General features: G+C 47.0%; 1 protein-coding gene across 2 annotated transcripts in view; it reads right to left on the reverse strand.

Moving 5' to 3' along the window:
- Window positions 1-12687, reverse strand: part of polk (polymerase (DNA directed) kappa) — a 171245-nt gene that overhangs the window by 130598 nt on the left and 27960 nt on the right. Inside the window, exon 1 of one of the 2 annotated variants that reach the window (XM_072516054.1) lies at window positions 5794-5908. The exons of the other annotated variant lie outside the window; for it this stretch is intronic. The gene's annotated coding sequence lies outside the window, so the exon portion shown is untranslated. Of the gene's footprint in view, window positions 1-5793; window positions 5909-12687 lie in introns of those variants that run through there. 2 annotated transcript variants of the gene reach the window in all.

Below are 12687 nucleotides of genomic sequence, written 5' to 3' on the forward strand. Positions count from 1 at the left end.
TTCCGGAAGTAAATTCCATTCATACTCAGGGACCCATTCTCTGCACACACATGGAAAATGTTCAATCCTTGCATCTTCTGAATTATTACAAAGCTTGAGGCGCCTACAGTTCCCTGTTGCTTTCTACATGACAATGCCACAGTAAATCAGATTTGACTTTCCAACAAATCAGCTCCGTTTTCTTCTGTGGTAAAAAAATTGCATTGTTTGTTTGAAATTTGGCATTCTTTAATTTGACATGACAAGTGCAAGACAAAAAGATTCAGCAACATGTCTCCCTTTTCAGCAATATTCAAGTTCTATTCATAGAATTTACAGTGCAGAAGGAGGCCATTCGGCCCATCGAGTGTGCACCGACTCTTGGAAAGAGCAACCCACCCAAGGTCCACATCTCCACCCTATCCCCATAACCCAGCAACCTCACCCAACACTATGGGCAATTTTGGACACTAAGGGCAATTTAGCATAGCCAATCCACCTAACCTGCACATCTTTGGACTGTGGGAGGAAACCGGAGCACCCGGAGGAAACCCACGCACACACGGGGAGGATGTGCAGACTCCGCACAGACAGTGACCCAAGCTGGAATCGAACCTGGGACCCTGGAGCTGTGAAGCAATTGTGCTATCCACAATGCTACCATGCTGCCCACACGAACATTCTGTATCGATAAATAAAATATCATGAATAACTAAACCAATTCAGAGTGCTTGCACCTCACAGCCATCACTCCTCAAGTCTAAAGCCAAAGAATTTTTCATCCAAATGGAACACAATCCAGCTCCAACTCCATCTGCAAGTTTGCTGACGACATGACTGTAGTGGGTCGGATCTCGAACAACGATGAGTCAGAATACAGAAGGGAGATAGAGAACCTAGTGGAGTGATGCAATGACAACAATCACCCCCCCAATGTCAACAAAACTAAAGAGCTGGTCATTGACTTTAGGAAGCAAAGTATCGTACACACCCGTCTGCATCAATGGGGCCGTGGAGGCGTTCGACAGGTTCAAATTCCTAGGTGTGCACATCACCAACAATCTGTCCTGGTCCACCCATGTCGACGCTACGACCAAGAAAGCACAACAGCGCCAAAACTTCCTCAGGAAACTAAGGAAATTCAGCATGTCCACATTGACTCTTACCAACTTTTACAGTTGCACCATAGAAAGCATCCTATCTGGCAGCATCACAGCCTGGTATCGCAACTGCTCAGCCCATGACCGAAAGAAACTACAGAGAGCCCTGACCACCGTCCAGTCCATCACACAAACCGCCTCCCATCCATTGACTCTATCTACAACTTCCGCTGCCTTGGGAAAACAGACAGCATAATCAAAGACCCCTCCCACCCAGCTTATTCACCATTCCAACCTCTTCCATCGGGCAGGAGATACAAAAGTGTGAGAACGTGCACCAAAGTGTGAGAACGTGCACCAAGATTCACAAACAGCTTCTTCCCCACTGTTACCAGACTCCTAAACGACCCTCTTATGATCTGATATGATCTCTTCACACATCTTCTCTACTGAGTAGTACTACACTCCTGTATGCTTCACCCGATGCCTGTGTCTATGTATTTACATTGTGTATTTTATGTTTGTCCTATGTATTTTCTTTTCATGTACGGAATGATCTGTCTGAACTGTACGCAGAACAATACTTTTCACTGTTCCCCGATAAACGTGACAATAAGCAATTCAATCCAATCCACTCCCCTTTTCCACAGAACATTCTTTAAAGAAATTATCACAAAGAAGCTCCAGGACTCAACAGAGTCAAACCCTTATGACATCTCTTATGATTCACTTAACATGTATGGTTAGACTAAAATATTTTGACTTTGTTGGCCACCTTCATTCCCTTAGGCCTCTTTCCACATGCACACTGACACCCTGTTATATCTCACCACCATCTCTCTCGACCCCTCCATTGTCACTATACTTCTTGTCCAATATCTAGTTCAGGATGAATGGAAATTTACTCCAACTAAATATAAGGGAGACAGATGGATTTGGATAGATTAAGTGAATGGGCTATGGAATACAATGTTGACAAATGTGAGGTTATCCATTTTGGTAGGAATAATAGCAAAAGGGATTATTATTTAAATGATAAAATATTAAAACATGCCACTGTGCAGAGAGACCTGGGTTTGCTAGTGCATGAGTCGCAAAAGGTTGGTTTACAGGTGCAACGGGTGATTAAGAAGGCAAATGGAATTTTGTCCTTCATTGCTAGAGGGATGGAGTTTAAGACTAGGGAGGTTATGCTGCAATTGTATAAGGTGTTAGTGAGGCCACACCTGGAGTATTGTGTTCAGTTTTGGTCTCCTTACTTGAGAAAGGACGTACTGGCACTGGAGGGTGTGCAGAGGAGATTCACTAGGTTAATCCCAGAGCTGAAGGGGTTGGATTACAAGGAGAGGTTGAGTAGACTGGGGCTGTACTCGTTGGAATTTAGAAGGATGCGGGGGGATCTTATAGAAACATATAAAATTATGAATGGAATAGATAGGATAGATGCGGGCAGGTTGTTTCCACTGGCGGGTGAAAGCAGAACTAGGGGGCATAGCCTCAAAATAAGGGGAAGTAGATTTAGGACTGAGCTTAGGAGGAACTTCTTCACCCAAAGGGTTGTGAATCTATGGAATTCCTTGCCCAGTGAAGCAGTTGAGGCTCCTTCATTAAATGTTTTTAAGATAAAGATCGATAGTTTTTTGAACAATAAAGGGATTAAGGGTGATGGTGTTCAGGCCGGAAAGTTGAGCTGAGTCCAAAAACTATCAGCCATGATCTGATTGAATGGCGGAGCAGGCTTGAGGGGCCAGGTGGCCTACTCCTGATCCTAGTTCTTATGTTCTTATTACATTGCCTGACTCAGGCCCACCTCAACCATGCCTTTGTTACCGTTACTATTTCAATGTATTGCAGAGTAGTCTCACATGAACTACCATCCATAAGCTTGAGGCCATCCAAAATTTGCTGCTCATGTTTCAACTCACACTAATTTTCACTTCCCCCATCATCCCTGCACTCAGCTACCTGCACTGGTTCCCAGTAAAGCAACACCTCCATTTTAAAACTCTCATTCTTGTTTTCAAATCCATCCATAATCTCGCCCATTCCTATATCAGTTTTCTCCTTCAGCCCTACAACTTCTCAAATTCTCAAGACTGTTCCAATTCTGCCTTCTTGAGCATCTCTGATTTTAATCACTCTGCCATTGGCAGCTATGCTTTAGCTGACAAGGCCCAAATGTCTTGAATCCCTTCTTTAAATTGCCCAGCCTCTCTTCGTTGAAGACACTATTCAAAACCTGCCTCTGACCAAACATTTGGTTACCTCCGCAAATTCTGGGTGGATATCAAATTCTTTATGATAATGCTCCTGTGATGTGTTTTGGGATGTTTTACTATGTGAAAGGCACTAGAAATACAAGTTGCCGCTGTTTGGATGGGTTATTACTGTTGCATCTACTGGTTCAAGAAATTTGGTGAAGCTTTCTGATGGCCAGTGTGTTTGTACATTGTGATGTCTGTAGCATGATCCAACTTGTCAATCTATGCACAGCCAAGGGTCAAAGGATTAAATACTCGACTTTTATTGCAACACAGCACTTCCTTCATACATATCATCCTCAATTTCTTAATAAATACAAATAATACAAATTTTCCACTGTACTTGATTTGTCTCTTTTCATTCCGCGGAGCCAGGATCAGAAATAGATTTTGGAATGTACTTTTTCAACACCATTCGTATATCTATAAATGTGATAAAGACTACCACTGACAGCTGCTTGCTACCACCAACAATTACTTGCTCTCGACAGTTAAGCAGCAGCAACAGAAATTCCAGAAGCTTTCTAACGGAACTATAAACTCATACACCTCTCTCAGGTACAAAAACAACAAAAATTATAGCGACATCAGATAACTCATCACATCTCATGGCACCACGGTGCCACAATGGTTTGATTCTGGCTTTGGGGGACTGTGTGGAGTTTGCACTTTCTCCCCATGTGTGCGTGAGTTTCCTCCGGGTACTCGGGTTTCCTCCCACAGTCCAAAGATGTGCAGGTTCGGTGGATTAGGTGGATTAGCCATGATATATTGCCCCTTAATATCCAAAAAGTTAGGTGAGGTTAGGGGGATAGGGTGGAGGTGTGGGCTTAAGTAGGGTGTTCATTCCAAGGGCCGGTGCAGACCCGATGGGCCAAATGGCCTCCTTCGGCACTGTAAATTCCATGATTCTATGAACTTTGTTGACAGTGTTAAGCCCAAACTTGTATTCATGCTGTAACTCTTAAAAGTGAGAGTCACATGGTTCACAAAATTCCATAAAAACACTTTGCCAGAAGCAATAGTGCAGGGGCACGATACAATTTGCAATTAGGAGCACACTGTCTGGGTAATCTCTGATAATACAAACTGTGATATAAATAATTTGCCTCCAAAGTAATTTGCGTTTATTTTACTGATATCTACTACAATCCCATCCACATTTCTTCCCACCCTGCTTCCTGTAACAATGCCATTCCTTTTCTCCAGTTGTCGTCATTGCATCTGCTCAGACGCTGCCATCTTCCACATCAGACCATCTCAAATTGCCTCTATTTTTCTCAGCCGAGATTTCCCCCTCCACTGTAACAGACTGTGCCCTTGACCACGTACGGTTCATTTCCCATATTTCCCTCTCACTTTTCACCTTCACACCAGACCTTTGATAAGGTCTCAAATCTTCAATTTCTCCCCGACTAGTTTGCAGGTTTGACCGATCATGCTGCTGTTTCATCAGCAACATAATTCCAACACCAAACATATCTTCTCATTTCCATCTCTTGCAGCATCAGTCAACACCATTCCCTCAGCAATACTTGGTCTACACTGCTTCTCCACCTGCCCACCTTCCCAAACAGGTCTGTCATACAACATTTGTGGAGAGAGTGCTGATGATTGGTCATCAACTTGAGAATTTAACGTTGTTTGTCACTCCATAGATGCTGCCTGACTTTCAGAGTATTGCCAGCATTTTCTGTAATGTATTTTTAAACTCTATCATGTTGGAAAAAGAATTAAACCCTCTATTCATATAATACCTCAAACCTATACAACAGGCGTTCAGATACCATGACTGTAATTAAGATAAAAGGGTTAATTGTTACCACGTGAATGATTTCCTAATGTTATGCCCTTTGGATGTTCCTAGTCTTATGACCACTGAAAATTCTTCACTGTGAAACCCATGATCTAGTGCATGCCACGAGGGTATGACTAATCAAAACCCTCACTTCACTTAACAAAGGGAATTCACTATAAAAATGATTGAATGAACTATACTTGGAAACATAATTAAGGACGACAAATTATTTTAATCCTGTACAGATAACTCCAGAAAAAAATTAAATACATTTCAGAAAAGTATAGCACATCAAAACATACTGTAGGAAAGAAATCCAGCACTGTGCATTACTATAATTTGGAACTTGCATTGAAAATGTTAACTGGCAGACAACAGAGTGTAGGGTATTGATATTTCAAACAAAAGTAACGTGGAACAATAGGACCCATTGTATTAAGCAGAGTTTCTACTCTATTTCTTGCAAGTGGTGAAAAGTAGGATTTAATGTATTAAAGAAGCAAAGTTGATGAAAAAGGTAATTGGTTGCAAGCAAACTTGATTAATAAGATTTGCCTTGTATAAACAAATAAAACTCAGAATGCTGTACCTTTTTGAAACAGAAATATGAGCATATAGTCAGTCCAATATGTTTTGCATAAATAAAGGATGTTACCTAAAGGAGACAACACTTCCACGAGACTTTGGAGAGGAAAGGAAGGTAGAGATGGGACGGTAGTTTGCCCTTTGGAGGGGTCAACATCAGTTTGGGGAAGGATGCTGCAGATTTGAAGGAAAGAGGGACAGTAGCTGAGGAGAGTAAACCATTAAAAACATCTACTAACATGAAAGCCAGGGAGAAAAGTGGGTGGTCAACAGTTCAATGGGGGGGGGGCGCGCGCGCAGTGGCTAGCACTGCTGTCTAACGCCGTTGAGAACCCGGGTTCAATCCTGGACCCGGGTCACTGTCCATGTGCAGTTTGCACATCGTCCACGTATCTGCGTGGGTCTGACCCCCACGTCCCAAAGATGTGCAGGGAAAATGGATTGGCCACACTAAATTGCCCCTGAATTGGAAAAAAAAAAGAATCGGATACTCTAATTTTCTTTAAAATAAGAACAGTTTAATAGGAATAGAGTCAAGTAAAGAAGCGTATCTCGTGGACAAGATGAGTTTGGCGGGAATACAAGAGAGAACAGAGGTTTGGCACCATTTCCTCACATCAGTGGCTGTTGAAGCATGGAGTGTATGACCAAAATGAATAGTTGAGGCAGAGACCAGGGTATCTTTGAAGAGAAATATTAGAAGCAGATGATACAAGGCAATAAAAGGAAAACAGACTTAAAGGGCTGAATGGCCTCCTTTAATGCTGCATGATTCTACTAAGCAAAATTAGCCCTACTGGTTAGTTCAATAAACACAAGGCAAATACAATTTAATTTGGTGGAGATGAGAAGAGAATTCTCTTGCAGCATTTGTAAATTAATGGGCAGTGGCACATGATGAATGGTCCTAAAACTATTTAAAAAGCAGGCAGGTAGCAGGAAGGAGTGGTTAACCTCGGGAACCGCTCCAGGAGGCAGAATTTGAGGATTGTTGGGATGCCTGAAGGCATCGAAGGAGCAGGGGCCGCCAGGTTTGTGGCAAGCATGCTGGGGGGAGGGGGCCTTTGACCAGCCCCTCAAGGTGGATTGGGCGCATGGGTCACTGAGGAGGCGCCGCATGTGTGGGAACCACCAAGGGCAATGGTGGTCAGGCTGCATCGGTTCCTGGATAAAGGAAAGATCCTGAGATGGACGAAGCAGACCAAGAAATGCACCTGGAAGGGGAGTGAGCTGTGGATTTACCATATAATAATCCCGACAGTAGGGCAGCACGGTGGCACAGTGGTTGCACTGCGGCAACAGTGCTGAGGAACCGGGTTCAGTCCCGGCCCCGGGTCACTGCCTGTGTGGAGTTGGCACATTCTCCCCGTGTTTGCGTGGGTCTCCCACACACAACCCAAAGATGTGCAGGTTAGGTGGATTGGCCACACTAAATTGGCCCTTAATTGGAAAAAAAAGTAATTGGGTATTCTAAATTTATTTTTTTAATTTAAAAAATAATAATAATAATCCCTCCAGTGCAGAAGGCGGCTAATCGGCCCATCGAGCCTGTACTGACCCTGGGACAGAGTAGCCTACCTCGGCCCACACCTCCACCCTATCCCCGGAACCCAGCAATTCCACCTAACCTTGTGGACACTAAGGGGCAATTTAGCATTGCCAATCCACCTAACCTGCACACCTTTGGACTGTGGGAGCAAACCGGAACACCAGGAGGAAACCCATGCAGACACCGGGAGAAAGTGCAAACTCCAGACTGACAGTCACCCGAGGCCAGAATTGAACCCAGGTCCCTGGTGCTGTGAGGCAGCAGTGCTACCATGCCGCCCATTGACCTGGGTGGGGAGCTGACTAAGTAGAGGGCCAGGTACAATCGGATAAAGGCTGCCCTATACAAGAAGGGGGTGAAGTTTGGGGTGATGTACCCTGCCCGCTTGTGGGTGACGCATCAAAACAGGAATTTTGTTTTGACTCGCCTGAGGAGGTGAGGGTCTGTAAGAGGGAGCATGGACTGGGAGGAGTGTGAGGACATTTAACTTTGGAGTGGAGTTTTGTTTGTAAATTATGGGCCACATTGGGTGGGTGAGCTGGGAAAGGCTTTGACGGGTGAGCGGTGATAGTGAATGTGCTTTTTGCTTCTCTTTGTTTGTTGGGAAGGCAGAGGTCCTGGGTGGGGGCCACCATGCTAGCTGAGTGGGCTAGTTAACAGGAGTGAAGTGGGGGGTTGCTAACATGGGTATGGTTGGTGTGGCGCTGTTGGGAAGGGAAAGATGGCAGCAAACATCTGAGGGAAGGATTGAAGGGGCACGTGACACTGGCTGCCTTACAAAGGGACATAACTTTTCGGCAGGGAAGGAGGACAGGGAGCCCCCTGACCAGGCCGGTCACGTCGAACGTGCGAGGGTTGAATGGGCGGTTAAACAGTCAAGTGTTTATGAGTATCTGATGAGCCTGAAGGCAAACGTGTGTTCTTGCAGGACACGCACCTGAAGTTGGGGAATCAGACAATGGTTGGGGAATCAGACAATGGTGAGGAAGGGATGGAGGGGGCAGGTGTTCCACTTGGGGTTGGATATGAAGAAGAGGGAGATGGCGTTGCTGGTCAATAAGAGAGTGGCTTTCGAGGTTGGGAGCTTTGTGGTTGAACCGGGGGGGGGGGGGGGGGGGGGGGGGTGTATATATATATATATATAGGATAATAATAAGAATCTTTATTGTCACAAGTAGGCTTACATTAACACTGCAATTAAGTTACTGTGAAAAGCCTCTAGTCGCCACTCTCCAGCGCCTGTTCGGATACACTGAGGGAGAATTCAGAATATCCAAATCACCTAACAGCGCGTCTTTCGGGACTTGTGAGTGGAAACCGGAGTGCCTGGAGGAAACCCACGCAGACACAGGGAGAACGTGCAGACTCCATGCAAACAGTGACCCATGCCGGGAATTGAACCTGGATCCCTGGCGCTGTGGATCAACAGTGCTAACCACTGTGCTATTATATGTGATGGTCAGTTGGAAGCTGGAGGGGATGCCAGTTGTCCTGGTAAATGTTTATGCCCCGAATTGAGACAACGCAGACTTTAAGAGCTGGGTGTTAGGGAAGATCCCGGATCTGGACATGCATCAGCTGATTATGGGGGGGCGATTTCAATAGGGACCTAGATCAGAGTTTGGACCGGTCGAGTCCCAAGTCATTGAGGGTGTTGGCGGTGGCGAGAGAGCTAAGGCGGTTCATGGGGGGGTTGGACCGGTGTAGGTTTGGGAGGCCAAGGACGAAGAAGTTCTCGTACTTCTCCAATGAGCAGTGGGTGTACTCCTGGATCGACATTTTTGTTCATAGCATCATAGAATTTAAAGTGCAGGAGGCCATTCGGCCCATCGAGTCTGCACCGGCCCTTGGAAAGAGCACCCCACTTCAGCCCACACCTCCACCCTATCCCCGTAGCCCCACCTAACCCAAGGGTAATTTAGCATGACCAATCCACTTAACCTGCACATCTTGCGACTGTGGGAGGAGACCGGGGCACCCGGAGGAAACCCATGCAAACAGGGGGAGAACGTACAGACTCCGCACAGACAGTGAGCCAAGCCGGGAATCAAACCTGGGACGCTGGACCTGTGAAGCAACCATGCTAACCACTGTACTACCATGCCTTGTTATGGACAAGGCGCTGCTGGCGGGAATGGCCAATTCAGAGAATTTGGCGATCGCAGTCTCCGACCACGCGCCGCATTGGGTAGATTTGCGGGTGGTTCACGGGGAGGTTGGACATGGGGCTGTTGGCGGATGAGGGTGTGTGTGACTGGGTGGGGGCTGCCACTCTGGGGTAAATGGAGTTGAACGATACGGGGAAGATCACAGCTGCCACGTTGTGGGAGGCACTTAAGGTGGTAGTTTGGGTGGAATTTATTTCTATCCGGTCTCATAGGGAGAGGGTGGAATGTGAGGCAAGGGTGATGCTGGTAGAGGAGAGTCTGAGGGTAGATTGGGGACACTCAGTGGCACGGTGATACAGTGGTTAGCACTGCTGCCTCACAGCGCCAGGAATCCATGTTAGGTGAATTGGCTATGCTAAATTGCCCCTTTGCGCCCCTGAAAAAAGGTTAGGTGGGGTTTCTGGGTTACGGGGGTGGGCTGGAGGTGTGGATCTAGGTAGAGTTCTCTTTCCTAAGGTTGGTGCAGACTCGATGAGCCGAATGGTCTCCTTCTGCACTGTAGGAATTCAATGGATACGGAGTGGGGGTTATTAAAGGAGGGGCAAAGGCTCCAGATAGAGTTTGGGTTTGTGCCCACAGGGAAGGCAGTGGGCAGTTGCAGACTGCCAGAGGGGCAGTGTACGAGTCCAGGGAAAAGGCGAGTGGATGCTGGCCCACCAGCTGAGGAAGTAGGCAGCAGCGAGGTAGATCGGTGGCACAAGGGATGAGAGAGATAGAGTGATGACGGATCTGTATCAGATCAATGGGCATTCGAGGCCTTCTGTAGGAGGCTGTGCGAGTCGGAGCCTCCGGCTGGGGAGGAGGGGATGCGGCAATTCCGAGTTGGGGTGAAGTTCCCGAAGGTAAAGGGGGAGAAAGTACAGGGTCTGCGGGCCCTGACTTGGTTGAGGGAAGTGATGGGTGTAAGTGCAGAGGCTGGTTTAGCTCACTGGGCTAAATCGCTGGCTTTTAAAGCAGACCAAGGCAGGCCAGCAGCACGGTTCAATTCCCATACCAGCCTCCCCAAACAGGCGCCGGAATGTGGCGACTCGGGGCTTTTCACAGTAACTTCATTGAAGCCTACTCGTGACAATAAGCGATTTTCATTCATTCATTTCATTTTAATGGAGGCAGGGTAGGCCCTGGGGCCGGACAAATTCCCAGTAGAGGTTTATAAGAAGTTTGGAGCAGAGTTGGGAACACGGTTAGTGAGGACGTTCAATGAGGAGAGGGATAGAGGGGAGATGGAGGTGGAAAGGGAGGTGGAGGAGATTAAGCACAAATGGGAGGGGTAGCTGGGGAAGGGTTCAACCCAATATGTTGGTGCTGACTCGTTCTCTGCCTTCACAACTCAAGTGGTTTCGCTTCCTCACCCTTTCTCCATTGCCCTACAATTTTCCTTCTTCAGGTGAGTCCACCTCCACCACATTCTCAGACCTCACATTGCTAATCACTCACTACATGACATTTTTCTTCCTGTTGCCTCAGGTTCCATTTGCAATCACCTTAAATCAGTTTTCACTCGTTTTCAACTCTTACGGCTATGGGAAGTTTGTGTCTACCTGCTCTGTCTGAACACTCATAATTGTGAAAACTTCCATCAAATCTCCACTAAACTTTTCAAACAAACCCAGTTTCCCTCATCTATTCAAACAGCTGAAGTCCCTCAGTCCTGGAACAATTCTCATAAATCTTTATTCCACCCTCTCCAAAGCATTCACATCATTCCCAAAGTGCAGTGCCCAGAATTGGACAGGCTGCACTGTAGCACACTGGGTAGCACTGTTGCTTCACAACTCCAGGGTCCCAGGTTCGATTCCCAGCTTGGGTCACTGTCTGTGTGGAGTCTGCACATTCTCCATTCTAGTCCATTCTAGCGGGAGCCGCCGAAATGTGCGGCTTAGCTCCGCACCGCCGCAACCGGAAGTCCCCCGAAGCAATCTTTTATAATGGTTCATCACAAGTCCCTTGCCTTTGTACTCTATGCATATAGTTATAAACCCAGGATTCCATATGCCACCTTGCCATAGAGTCAGAGAGTCGTACAGCACAGAAAAGGCTCTTCGGCCCAATGAGTCAGCATGAACAATAACTCCCCATAATCTCATGCTAATCCCACTTGCCAACATTTGACCCATATCATTGAATGTGATGGTGTTTCAAGTGCTCATTCAAGTGCTTTTTGAAGGTTGTGAAGTTTCCAAACTCCATTACTTTTGTGAGGGCCACGAAGAATCCAGCTCGAGTTTTAAGGATACAAAGTAATAACATTTATTTACAATAACATATATAATATATATCAGCAGCAGCAACTTCCTTGCTGCACACTCCTTCCTGCTGGTTCCAAACTGGCCAGCTTTATTTATACTTGGAGTTTACTGATGGTTTCTCCGCCCCCCTCATTGGGGAAGCTCATACTCCCACAGGATTGTGGGATTGTCATTGGTCCCCAGCCAATGGTAAGCAGGCAGGTTATAACATCCCTCCCCCCCCAAAGTCCAAGGAATCCACCGAAGACCCTGGCAAAGGAGGGCGTCGGACTCGTTTTGCCGCAGGCCGGACACCATTTGCACGCGGCGCTGGATCAGGCGGCGTTTAACGAGACGGAGACGGGCGCTTCCATGATGAACGGCGTAACGGTTGTACATCCATGGCCCATGGGCCCGAGGATTCCCCCTCTGATGCGTCCTGTGTCTCCATCTCAGAGTCAGAGTCTGATGCGTCTCTGTTCCCGTGCAGTTCTGTAACGACCTGCGCAGGCTTTGAGTGAGGCACCAGAGGAAGATTGTGAGGACTACCTTCCATTGTCTCTGGTCTCTGTAGCAATGAGCTCAGGGGGCGGGGAATCTTTTGAGGGGATAGTCTTCTGGACCTAACGTGGTCTACATGTTTGCGCTGGACCCTGGGCTTGCACCTGGTAAGTTATAGGGCCCGTTGGGCGAAAGATTACGCCAGGAACCCACTGGGCACCACCAGCAAAATTCCGAACGAACACGGTCACCAGGCACAAACTGTTGAATCAGCCAATGCCGAGAAAAACCCTGTCCCCGCCGTTCTTTTGTGCGGCGTACTTTCGCACCAATGTCCGGGAAAACCATACTAAGGCGGGGGCAAAGTCTCCGGCCCATTAGGAATTCTGCGGGAGCTACCCCAGTCACCGCATTGGGGGTGGTCCTATACGAAAACAAAAAGCGAGCCAGTCTCGTGTCCATTGATCTGGAAGACTGCTTCTTTAGGCCTCGTTTGAATGTCTGCTCTGCCAACCCAT

Source organism: Scyliorhinus torazame, chromosome 9 (genome assembly GCF_047496885.1).
Source record: "Scyliorhinus torazame isolate Kashiwa2021f chromosome 9, sScyTor2.1, whole genome shotgun sequence".
Lineage (NCBI taxonomy): Eukaryota > Metazoa > Chordata > Chondrichthyes > Carcharhiniformes > Scyliorhinidae > Scyliorhinus > Scyliorhinus torazame.